Here is a 14,754-nt window from a genome sequence, read left to right on the forward strand (position 1 = left end):
CGATGTCATTTATTGATCGACGAAACTGATGTTAATATCTGAATGATTGCAGACATGTAAGGTTTCGGTAGTATGCTTGCTATAATATTGTTTATCATGACACACTGGATTGTGTACAATTTTCTTGCTTTGTAGCTTTGCATGTGCTTTTATATCTGAAAAACCCAAAAATATTTACATCTTTTTGTTAGTTGCATATGCATTTATGTTTTAATTATTAAGCTTAGCAACTCAGTTCTATGAAGGGTTCACTGTGAAAGGAATCTCGTGTTTTTCTTTAAACCTGAAAATACGTTGTTTAGAGTTTAATGGAATAAAGCGTATTTATTTTTTGTACTGTTGAGATCAGTCCCAAGGGGAGTGGACTAGGAATGGTTTGTGGAATTGAAATTAAAATTTTCTAAGTTTTAAACTCTAAAGACAGTTGGCCGAGTGAGTGTACACACACGACCGAGTGACTTACTCACACGACCGACTAACTTTGTAAAAGATTGTGATGTGTTTTGAACACACTCGGCCGCACTCACAGCCGAGTGAGTGACACACTCGATCGAGTGTGTATGGGGGTATAAAAGGTTTTGAGTGACGAACGACTCAAAATACATGTGTGATTTTGGACGAATTTTACCTTGATTTTTCGAAGATAAGGAAAGAGCTTTTGATCTTGCATTTTAGATACAACTTTTTCTTATGATTGCAGCGCTACCATCAAGGTATCCTAACTCGCTTTCATTTGTGTGTAATCGTTGATTTTAGGTTCGAAGGTTAAAACCTTAATCGAATGGTTTAGGAATTGATCTGTTAAAATTGATGTTATACTTGTAGTGACCTGAACTTTTCCATGTTTATATATATTAATTGAGATTGATATTTACATGACTAAATTTTTCCAACGTGTTAAGCAATCAAACTTGTTAGGACTTGATTAAATGAAATAAGTTTCATATAGACAATTGATCACCCAAGTTGACCGGCGATCCACGAACGTTACAAAATTGTAAAAACTACATGTTGTGGTATATATAGACATATATATATGGTTGACATGAGATTATGATGAGTAAGTATCTCACTAAGTATATTAACAATGTGTGATATACATAAGAAATGAGATTACTAAGTTAAGAAACTCGAAATGATATATATAACGATTATCGTTATGATAACGTCTACTAAATATTTATGTATCATATTAAGATATTGATACACTATATTTAACATGATAAAATGATATTTAAATATATCATTAAGTGTGTTAGCAATGAACTACATATGTAGAAACAAGACTACTAACTCAAGAATTACGAAACGAGACTTATATGTAACGATTATCGTTGTAACGATATTTTAATGTATATATCATATTAAGAGATATTCATACATCATAATATCATGATAATATAATAATTTAACATCTCATTTGATATAATAAACATTGGGTTAACAATATTAATTGAGATCGTTAACTTAAAGGTTTCAAAACAACACATACATGTAACGACTAACGAAGACTTAACGACTCCATTAGAATGTATATACATGTTGTGTTTTGATATGTATTCTTACACTTTTGAAAGAATTCAAGACACATATCAAAGTACTTCTACTTAACAAAAATTCTTAAAATTACATCCTCGTTCAGTTTCATCAACAATTCTACTCGTATGCACCCGTATTCATACTCGTACAATACACAACTTTTAGATGTATGTACTATTGGTATATATACTCCAATTATTAGCTCTTAGCAGCCCATGTAAGTCACCTAACACATGTGGGAACCATCATTTGGTAACTAGCATGAAATATCTCATAAAATTACAAAAATATTAGTAATCATTCATGACTTATTTACATGAAAACAAAATTACATATCCTTTATATCTAATCCATATACCAACGACCAAAAATGCCTACAAATACTTTCATTCTTCAATTTTATTCATCTAATTGATCTCTCTCAAGTTCCATCTTCAAGTTCTAAGTGTCCTTCATAAATTCCATAAGTATAGTTTCATAAAAATCAAGAATACTACCAAGTTTGCAAGTTTACTTCCAAGCTTTCTAATCCATTCCAAGTAATCATCTAAGATCAAGGAACCTTTGTTATTTAGAGTAGGTTATATTTCTAATTCAAGGTAATATTCATATTCAAACTTTGATTCAATTTCTACAACTATAACAATCTTATTTCGAGTGAAAATCTTACTTGAATTGTTTTCGTGTCATGATTCTGCTTCAAGAACTTTCAAGCCATCCAAAGATCATTTGAAGCTAGATCCATTTTTCTCTTTTCCAGTAGTTTTATCCAGAAAACTTGAGGTAGTAATGATGTTCATAACATCATTCGATTCATACATATAAAGCTATCTTATTCGAAGGTTTAAACTTGTAATCACTAGAACATAGTTTAGTTAATTCTAAAATTGTTCGCAAACAAAAGTTAATCCTTCAAACTTGACTTTTAAAATCAACTAAACACATGTTCTAAATCTATATGATATGCTAACTTAATGATTTAAAACCTGGAAACACGATGAACATCATAAAATCGGATATACGCCGTCGTAGTGAAACCGGGGGCTGTTTTGGTTTGGATAATTAAAAACTTTGATAAACTTTGATTTAAAAGTTGTTCTTCTGGAAAAATGATTTTTCATATAAACATGAAACTATATCCAAAAATCTTGGTTAAACTCAAAGTGAAAGTATGTTTTTCAAAATGGTCATCAAGATGTCGTTCTTTCGACGGAAATGACTACCTCTTTAGTAATTGACATGTAACATAAATTTCCTACTATAAAACTATACTTTTTCTTTTTGTATTCTTAAATTAGAGTTCAATATGAAACCATAGCAATTTGATTCACTCAAAACGGATTTAAAATGAAGAAGTTATGGGTAAAACAAGATTGGATATTTTTGATCTTTTTAGCTACGGGAAATGTTTAACAAATCTATACAAATCATATCCTAGCTAAATTATATTGTATTATACATGTATTCTAATATATTATATAATCTTGGGATACCATAGACACGTATGCGAATGTTTTGACATATCATATCGACCCATGTATATATATTATTTGGAACAACCATAGACACTCTATATGCAGTAATGTTGGAGTTAGCTATACAGGGTTGAGGTTGATTCCAAAAATATATATACTTTGAGTTGTGATCTAGCCTGAGACGTGTATACACTGGGTCGTGGATTGATTCAAGATAATATATATCGATTTATGTCTGTACATCTAACTGTAGACAACTAGTTGTAGGTTACTAACGAGGACAGCTGACTTAATACACTCAAATCTTTAAAATATAATAAAAATGGTTGTAATTATATTTTGATCATACTTTGTTATATATGTACATATTTGTATAGGTTCGTGAATCGATCCGTGGCCAAGTCTTATTTCCGATGAAGGAAATATCTGTGAAAGTGAGTTATAGTCCCACTTTTAAAATCTAATATTTTTGGGATGAGAATACATGCAGGTTTTATAAATGATTTACAAAATAGACACAAGTACGTGAAACTACATTCTGTGGTTAAATTATCGAAATCGAATATGCCCCTTGTTATTAAGTCTGGTAATCTAAGAATTAGGGAACAGACACCCTAATTGACGCGAATCCTAAAGATAGATCTATTGGTCCTAACAAACCCCATCCAAAGTACCGGATACTTTAGTACTTCGAAATTTATATCATATCCGAAGGGTGTCCCAGAATGATGGGGATATTCTTATATATGCATCTTGTTAATGTCGGTTACTAGGTGTTCACCATATGAATGATTTTTATCTCTATGTATGGGATGTGTATTGAAATATGAAATCTTGTGGTCTATTGTTACGATTTGATATATATAGGTTAAACCTATAACTCACCAATATTTTTGTTGACGTTTAAAGCATGTTTATTCTCAGGTGAATATTAAGAGCTTCCGCTGTTGCATATTAAAATAAGGACAAGATTTGGAGTCCATGTTTGTATGATATTGTGTAAAAACTGCATTCAAGAAACATATGTCGATGTAATATATTTCTATTGTAAACCATTATGTAATGGTTGTGTGTAAACAGTATATTTTAGATTATCATTATTTGATAATCTACGTAATGTTTTTAAAACCTTTATTGATAAAATAAAGGTTATGGTTGTTTTAAAAATGAATGCAGTCTTTGAAAAACGTCTCATATAGAGGTCAAAACCTCGCAACGAAATCAATTAATATGGAACGTTTAAAATCAATATGAACGGGATATTTCAATACTTATGCTTATCGGCCTGCTTAGAGGCATATGTGACCAGATTTTGAGCCAAAACAGCAATTTTTTTATCGATTTGTGAATTTGGGTGTTCTCAGATCTGAAGAACACGCTCGACCGAGTGTGTGACACACTTGACTGAGTGAGTTCACACACTTGACCGTTTGTCTACACACACGACCGTGTGTGTATACACACTCGACCGTGTGTGTATACACACTCGACCGAGTGTACTGAAACCCTAATTTCTGATTTTTGCTGTTTTTGGTTATTTTGTTGAATTCATGCCATATTATTCTGAATGTTCTGTATAGTCTTGATTAAGTATGCCAGGTGGTAGTTTGATTGGAAATTGGAGATTTGATCTTGACCGTAGGAGAGTTTTGGCCAAACACAGGCTTATCAAAGTGGAATCTAAAGTTGTAGCCACTCAGACCACTCACGAACAATGGAAGGGTCTAGATTGCTTAACATTCCTTGAGATAGGGGACTATTACTGTCCCAAGCTTATTCAAGAATTCTATACTTGTGTGGCCTTAGAGGAGGGTAAGAAGAAGTATATCTATGCTAATCTCTTTGGGAAAGCATATAAGTGGACCCTAGATGAGTTTGCTAATCATTTACTATTACCGTACTGGGGATCCAAGATTTATAGTCCTATTAAAGATCTTAGGAAGATTCCTAGCAAATTTGATGCTGGAGGAGTAGCTTCTCACATCACTAAGCCAGGTTATATAATTAGTTCCAATAGAATCGAGGTTAGAGACATTGATGTTAGGAATGACTTGATACCTAACATGAGGATTATCAAAAGAAATGTGGTGTTTAGAGATCCAAATGACGATCTGCTTTTTGGTAATGAAGCCGTTCTATTTTATTGCCTTACGGAACGAATTAAAGTGAATTTTGGTCAGATTGTCATTAATATTATGAAGGATATCATGGATACTGAGGAAAGGCCATTTCCTTATGCTGTTCTTTTGAATCAGTTGTTTAATGAGTTAGATCTGTTTGAGAACAAGCATTACAATATGAAGCCAGTTCCAGAGGATGTTATTGTGGGATAGTTTCGATGTTTGTGCTTTCGTGTGTTTATGCTTAGTAATGTTTAATGTATTTTGATAAGGCTAGTCTGTTAGCCTTGAAACTATGGTTTGTAATAAACTTTTACCTCTGAACGATGTAATTGTGTGTTTATCAGTTAATGTGTTTATCATGTTTGCTTATTCACCGATTCATGTAATTAACTTGATACCCCATGATACATGGTGGTAAATGCTTAACTGCTGTATTGTTTTGAGTTTCTTACAGAATATACGAAATGTATCAAGAACAACAACATACCTCAGAGGAGATACATGAAGAGCAACAGATTCCGTTATCTTCAGAACTACCTGGTCTTATTGGACGTGAAGACACAAATGAGTTAGCTTGTGTGGATGAGAAAGGAACTGAAGCTCAAAGGGGAATCTTTGGTCCTATTATCAAGTTTCTAAAGCGATCTAGAATCTTTAAGGCGATTACTATTGAGGGCACTCCGTACTATTCGCATCAGAGAAAGTTCTGGGAGGTTGCTAGCATTGTTATGGAGGATAATAAGCCAGTGATACTAAGTTCAGTCAATAACACTATCGTTAGAATCTCTGCTAAGACTATCAGGGAAGATATTAGGTTTCCTGATGATGATACTATGCCAACTTCGTTACCGACTTTGAAAGTTAGAAGGTGTTTGAAGCATTGCGGGTATGCTGGTGACATTACTAGGGCTGTGAAGCATACTAAGTTCAGTAGACAGTACAGATACTTCACGTATGTGCTTTTAAGGTGCTTGAGTCCGATGCATGGTGGTTTTGATGAGATGACTGAGAAGTACAGTTCTATATTCGTTGCGTTAGTTTTGAATGCGGATTTTAATTTTTCTCAACTTATATTTGATGGGATGTTGATGAACGTGAAGAGAAAGTTTCATCTGGTGTTTCTGAGGTTCTTGCAGATAATTTTGGAAAAGCAGGTTCAAGGTTTAGAGAAAATTCCTCAGGATGTGCTGAAACAAAATCATTTGAATGATCAATCGTTTAATAGGTTTATGCAGAATAGGATTGGTTCCGTTGAAATCCATGAGAAAAGGCTGATTGGTCATCTGGCTAATGAAAACTATGTGTGCCCAGAGGGTTTGAGCTGTCGTCATGAAAACGGCACTTCGGGTGATGAGACTGATATTACTATTGCTGGAGAGGAAGAAGTGAATCAGCCACCACCGAATCAAACAGGTCCTCAGTTGGTTGATGAGGATGATGTGACTGCTCTTGATGACAGTCAAGTTAATTTGATAAAGAGGAAGTTAGCTGAAGCTTCAAAGGTGTCTACCAAATAGAGACAGAAGCGTTTGAGGATTTTGGTTAAGGATGGAAGTTCATCTTCAACTACTAAGTCATAACCGAAGGTCACACCAACCACTCAAACTACTGCTGATATTGGTGGTTCTAATCAACTTCCACTCACTCAACAACAACAAACACCACCTACTCAACAAGTTCAAACTTCTCAGTGACCTGAGGGTGTTACTGGAGATTTGACTGGATTAGTTAATCGATGACTTATTCAGTTGACTTCAGATTTTGCAAAGTCTCAAAAGGCTGCTGAGGAGGAAAGGCAAAGAAGAGAAACAGAGATGTCTGCTATGAGAGAGTTAGTTGATAGACAGCAGGCAAGAATTGATGAACTTGAGAAGAATGTGGGGAGTCAAGCTGGAGAGATTTTGGCTTTACAATCTCAGAATCAGGATTTGACAGAGAGGTTGAATGAGTGGGAAAAGAAAATTGTGATTGAAAAAGAGGAGGAAGGGCCAGATCCTTTTGGTACTCTGGATGATGAGGAGGACAGGGCTCTTGAGGTTGCTAAAGGTTACACAGAAGATAACCCATTGTACGTAACTCCACTTCAAGTTATAACTGTATCTGAGTTTTTGGCTATGCAGGATTATAACAACCCTCACTTTTCAACTTCCGATTTTACTAAAATACCTAGAGTTGTTATATACGAATAAATTTAACGTTGACCTAATAAACGTACGCTTAAAATAAATAATATAATTATAAATATTATAAATAAGGTTATGTTATATAATATAACATAATTACATCAATGAATATATATAACATTTATATTACTTTTGTTATTTAGTTAATAGAATATATAATTAACTAAATAATAAATAATATTATAACATTTATAAAACTAATAAAAACTATAAAGTAATAATCATAAATATTAATTTTAATTATAAAAACTGAATATAATAATAATTTTTATATAAAATTCGTATTTAATAATTAAACAAATATAGAAATAAAATGTTAAATGTTCTTAGAAATGTATTAAAAGATTTTTTTAGAAAGTTATAAAAAAAAATCAAAACTATATCTACTTTTAATAAATAAATACAAAAATACAAACTACTTTTTCTTATTTTAACTTTTAAGATTTACTTTTAATAAAAATACAAACTACTTTTTATTTTAACTTTTAAGATTTACTTTTAATAAAAATACAAACTACTTTTTCTTATTTTAACTTTTAAGATTTCCTTTTAATAAGATTACAAACTACTTTTTCTTATTTTAACTTTTAAGATTTACTTTTAATAAAATTACAAACTACTTTTTCTTTTAAGATTTACTTTTAATAAAAATACAAACTACTTTTTATTTTAACTTTTAAGATTTACTTTTAATAAAAATACAAACTATTTTTTCTTATTTTAACTTTTAAGATTTACTTTTAATAAAAATACAAACTACTTTTTCTTATTTTAACTTTTAAGATTTACTTTTAATAAAAATACAAACTACTTTTTCTTATTTTAACTTTTAAAATTTACTTTTAATAAAAATACAAACTACTTTTTCTTATTTTAACTTTTAAGATTTAGTTTTAATAAAAATACAAACTACTTTTTCTTATTTTAACTTTTAAGATTTAGTTTTAATAAAAATACAAACTACTTTTTCTTATTTTAACTTTTAAGATTTACTTTTAATAAAAATACAAACTATTTTTTCTTATTTTAACTTTTAAGATTTACTTTTAATAAAAATATAAATTACGTTTTCTTATTTTAAATTTTAAGATTTACTTTTAATAAAAATACAAACTACTTTTTCTTGTTTTAACTTTTAAGATTTAGTTTTAATAAAAATACAAACTACTTTTTCTTATTTTAACTTTTAAGATTTAGTTTTAATAAAAATACAAACTACTTTTTCTTATTTTAACTTTTAAGATTTACTTTTAATAAAAATACAAACTACTTTTTCTTATTTTAACTTTTAAGATTTACTTTTAATAAAAATACAAACTACTTTTTCTTATTTTAACTTTTAAGAATTACTTTTAATAAAAATACAAACTACTTTTATTATTTTAAGATTTAATATATATTTTTCTTTTTATTTCTTTTACTTATTTTATTTTTTTACCTAACATTTTTAACTATAAATACCACATACATTTCTCATTTCAAACTTGCACCTTAATCTCTCATTTCTCTCTTAAAGAACTACTTCTAGTTGATATCCTGATCACTTACTTGCTTTACTTTCCTTTCTTGCGTGGAATACTTCAACTGCTATTTAAGGTGAATTCATAGCCCCTCTTTATTGCTAGCAAAACTTACTTACTTTTGGGGTGAGACACATGCTTTTTTTTTTTACTTTTTACACTTTAGACACAAGTACCAAACTGCTTAAACTATGCTATAAACGGCTTTGTTCGGCTAAAGTCCCTACAGTGATATTTTTAAGTGCTCGGCATGCTAGGTTATTGGGGTAGGCCTATCGGGAGTAACGTCCCTGATACATTTGACTATGTCTTTGTATTACTTGATAATGAAATTAAACCGACAAGTAGAACTAACTTGTCATGGGGCATACTATCGTTTAGTTTAAATATCACGAATTGGCATAACTATTTCTTTCGATCTTTTGAGATCAACTTTACAAACTAAATCTTGTGGTCTAAAACAACGGTCAAACTTTTTGTTAAACCTATGAACTTCACTTAACCTTTTTGGTTGACACTTTAAGCATGTTTTGTCTCAGGTGACGAATAAGATGATTTCCATGACTGCTACTTGATGAATTGAATGCTGCTACATGGAGTCTTCATTTCATTACATTTACTTTACATTAAGACTACTATTATTATTTCAGTTTGAATTTGATGTAAAACTTTTAATGCTTCCGCTGTTTTATTAATAAATGTTTTATTCAAAATGTCTAATATAGAGTCGTTCTCGTTTATACAACTGTGATTTGATATAATTAGTAACAAATACCCTAGGCCCTATTTGGGGGTGTGACAGATTGGTATCAGAGCTGATTTAATACGCTTATTAGCGGATTAATCGTAGAGGGGGTTCTCACAGTGTTACCTGTGACGAAGCATTGGCTCTTGCCCCTCGCGAGCCTTTTAGGTTGGCCATTTTGCCGAGAGGTTAGCCGTAAAATCAGTGTCTGAGGTACCCTTAGTTGTCACGAAAGAACGACACTAAGTGGGATGAAAAATTCCCCACTCTGCGACATTGAATGTTACAGATTGGTATCAGAGCAGAGTTGTTGTAGAGAACCAGGATTGCATTTTATGTGTGCCTTATACAATTAGGTACAGGATTGCATTTTATGTGTGCCTTATACAATTAGGTACCTTAGCAATGTAGGACTACAACTTTCCTTGACCATAGTGCCTTTAATTGTTGCCTTTAAATGCTACACTATACTTTAGAAACTTTACTTATCTTAGAATGTCAAGCCAATCTAAGAATTTTCCTAAGTACTATCCAATTACGCCATCGCATTTAAATGCGACACCATGATTTCTGAAATTCTTGACATTCCTATGTCATTTATCATGGTTTTGTGTATTACATATGTATTACATGAAATATTATCCATGATTTTTGAAACTCCTATATTTGTTACTACTCACACTCAAACGTATGTAACTCCCTATTATATCACGTACCTATATGCCTTATGCCTTTATGCGTCGATTTGCGAACTGAAAAATATCATTGGGTTATCACAGTATACGAATTGAAAGTCTTTAATCAAAATATTATTAGATTACATACTTATCACTTTATGATCTCGACACATCATATCTTATTATATCTTATCGTATCTATCCTAATAGACTTTGTCTAACACTTTTCCTTAATTCCCTCCGTAAATTACGGAAATCTTTTTGCTATATACACGTATTCAAGGAAACGGATATATCATCCAGTATTCAACACTAATCTCATATCGAAACCCTTATCCGATCACATAATATGGATTTCTCATATGATTCCTCAAGCTCCAATGGCAGCGTAACCGGAATGAACCAACCAATCAGCCATCATCTATTTTGGATGAATTGGGGATGGGTTCTGTAGAGACCCGTCCTAATCCATCCGGACGAAGTCCATATCGATTATAAACGATTCACAACAATTGATTACATCGCGAGGTACTTGACCTCTATATGATACATTTTACAAACATTGCATTCATTTTTGAAAAGACAATTTTTCATTACATCGAAAGTTGACGGCATGCATACCGTTTCATAATATATCTAACTATAATTGACTTAATAATAATCTTGATGAACTCAACGACTCGAATGCAACGTCTTTTGAAATATGTCATAAATGACTCCAAGTAATATCTCTAAGATGAGCAAATGCACAGCGGAAGATTTCTTTCATACCTGAGAATAAACATGCTTTAAAGTGTCAACCAAAAGGTTGGTGAGTTCATTAGTTTAACATAAATAATCATTTCCATCATTTTAATAGACCACAAGATTTTCATTTCTCATAAACATACGTCCCATGCATAGAGACAAAAATAATCATTCATATGGTGAACACCTGGTAACTGACATTAACAAGATGCATATAAGAATATCCCCATCATTCCGAGATCCACCTTCGGACATGATATAAATTTCGAAGTACTAAAGCATCCGGTACTTTGGATGGGGTTCGTTAGGCCCAATAGATCTATCTTTAGGATTCGCGTCAATTAGGGTGTCTGTTCCCTAATTCTTAGATTACCAGACTAAAAAGTGGCATATTCGGTTTAATAATTCAACCATAGAATGTAGTTTCGATTACTTGTGTCTATTTCGTAAAACAGTTATAAAAGCAGCGCATGTATTCTCAGTCCCAAAAGTATATATTGCAAAAGCATTTAAAAGGGAGCAAATGAAACTCACCATACTGTATCTTGTAGTAAAAATACATATGACGACATTGAACAATGCAGGGTTGGCCTTGGATTCACGAACCTATATCAAGTATATATATTAACATATAATAACAACTACCAAGTTTATATATTAATAATTTACATATCGTATTACTAAATAAGTTATATTTATCCTATATACTTTAAGTAGTTGATATTTATTTCTATAATACATTTATTAATATTAATATAGTAAATACTTATTAGAGTAGTTTAATAATATAATATTTATCATTTATCATAATATATTAAAAATAGAAATTTATTTCGAGTTTTATGTGTGATAAGAATATATATATCAATATATTTTATATATATAGTTTACTTAATGTCATTTTAATAATAAAAATATAGTAATATGTAATATTAATATATTTGTAATGTACTTTTGTAAAATAATATTTATTTGTAATAATAACAATAATAGTGATAATAATAATGATAATAATAATAATAATAATAATAATAATAATAATGATAATGATAAAAATAATAGTGATAATAAAAATGATACTTTTGAAAACGATAATTTTAATAGGAATGATAATAATAATATTAATAAACTTTGTAATAATAATAAGTTTAATGATATTAATAACAATAACAATAACAATAACAATAACAATAATAATAATAATAATAATAATAATAATAATAATAATAATAATAATAATAATAATAATAATAATAATAATAATAATAATAATAATAGTAGTAATAGTAGTAGTAGAAAAGCTACCTTTATGTAATAAGCTTTAAAAAGAAGTAAACGCGCCTGCCCAAGCTCGAACCCGCGACCTCTCGAAACCCAACAACACCTTAAACCATTACACCATTCTCATTTTTCTGTTATAATTTGTAACCCGTATTTATTTATCTATTATCTGATTCGTCCCAATTTAATCATGGCCCATCAAACAACTTAAAGGCTCTCGGCCCAAATGCAAAAAAATAGATACGGCCTGGTAACAGAATAGAACACAGCACAATTCAGTTTTTTTAATTAAATATTTGCAGTGGCCTAGATTCGAACCCATGACCTCTTGTTCAACCTTTTCCCTCCAAACCATTGCGCTGTTTATTAATTCTTGTTTTGATTTCCTTTTTAATTCCTTTTAACCTTTTTGTATCTGTTTCTTCTTGGTAGTTTTCCTTTTTTTTTTTTTAGCCGCAATATTCTTTTATCCTTTAGCACGTCGCATACATGTAAGCTGTTAGTATAATCTTATTATTCAAGAATCTCAAACTTGTCACCTAGCTTTTCTATTTCTATTTGATAAATAATTTTTTTTTATGCTACGATACAAAAAAAAAAAAAAAAAAAAATCAAAATCAAAAGTGTGTGATTTTTTTTTATTGTTTTGTTGATTTTCGAAAAAAAATATAAATAAAAAAAAATCAAAATCAAAAGTGTGTGATTAAAAAAAAAACCAATCCACCGATTCTCATTCTATGTTATAGTTTTTTTTTTTTTTTTTTATTCTTTCTATATTTTCAGTGTTATAGAGGAACTAGGAATAGCAGTTTGTAATACCTCTAACAGGAACTGGGAATAGCAGTTTGTAACCGTTACATGGTGATTTGATTATGATTACAACCGAAAAATAAATAATTAAGCAGGTTGTATAGGGATGGTGATGGGTTTCGTGGTGTTGTGATGGAGGTTCATGGTGATGGTTCGTTGGTGTTGTTAATAGACGGCAGAGGTCGTTCGATGGTGGGGGTGTGTGGGTGGTGATCGTTGGTTCCCGGTTAAGAATAGAAGAGAGAGAGGTGATTAGTGGTGGTGACTATGAAGGTGGTGATTGTCGAAGATGGTGGCACCTGTGGTTGTTCTTGGTTGTGGTGATGGAAGATGAGGGTTTAAAGAGGATAGTTGCGAATTGAGTTGTGGACGGGTGAAGAAGGAATCAATGAGTTTGTGGGTTTATATTCACCTAGCATAAGTATCATGTATATGTTGGAATATATTTGATATGAAACTAGATAGATAACTACCAAAGAGAAAACAGTAAGTTCATATTTTAAAATTCATTCTAGTGAATCACATTATAATATAAGCATTTCACTAAGTGTAAAGGAAATCAACGGGTTAAAATAGGTGGCCCCTTTATTTATTTATTTATTTATTATTTTATTTTATTTATTTATTTTTTTTATTTTTTTTAATCCTTTTCCCACATGTGACGTTGGGACCTACCTTCAAATATTCATAACGCTTTGAAAATTGATTAAAGATCCCTTTGATTAAGGAGTCCGTAATATAACTGATTGAAGGTAAAAATAAATTTTGTAGAGAAGATCCAAACAACAAGAAACAAAATTTGGGGACCAATGAAAAGGAAATCTTATGACTTAATTAAAAAAAAACTGATGTGTTTTTTTTTTAAATTTGTACCGACACTCTTACACTGAGTGATGTATCGTGCTCCATTGATAATCAGCGGCGGATAAAAGTCTTCAAAAAAAAAATCCCAAATTTTTAGATTAACTATATTTATTTATTTTGGTCATTATGGTATAAAATTCGATCATTAATTTATTAAATAAAAATTACATCAACTGTCTCTCTCATTTATGGGTGAAATATAAAAAGTGTTAAAACTTAACAAATAGTTCCTAAATACATTTTTAATTAGCCTAAAATTTATAGAACTCATTTTCGTATCACTGTTTATTTTAAAATTACATAAGTTTGAATTTAACTTGCTTAATATCAATCGAAACATCAAACGAGTATTACAATCATTTAATATTTATTTTTAATATACATTATTTATATATAGAGATATATTTTAAATAATAATTATTATAATATCCTATTTTTTATTTTTCTTTACATAATTAGATTTTAGTAACAACAACATACAATATTTAAAATTATATTTTCAATTATTATTTATATATATATACACATATCAAGTTACAATTAATTGTTCGTGAATCATCGGGAATAGTCAAAGGTTAAATGCATTCATGTAATAGTTCAAAAATTTTGAGACTCGGTCTAACAGACTTTGCTTATCGTGTCGGAAATATATAAAGATTAAGTTTAAATTTGGTCGGAAATTCCCGGGTCATCACAGTACCTACCCGTTAAAGAAATTTCGTCTCGAAATTTGAGTGAGGTGGTCATGACTAACAATAAAAATGTTTTCATGACAAATATGAGTTGATTA

Source organism: Rutidosis leptorrhynchoides, chromosome 6 (genome assembly GCF_046630445.1).
Source record: "Rutidosis leptorrhynchoides isolate AG116_Rl617_1_P2 chromosome 6, CSIRO_AGI_Rlap_v1, whole genome shotgun sequence".
NCBI classification, from domain to species: domain Eukaryota; kingdom Viridiplantae; phylum Streptophyta; class Magnoliopsida; order Asterales; family Asteraceae; genus Rutidosis; species Rutidosis leptorrhynchoides.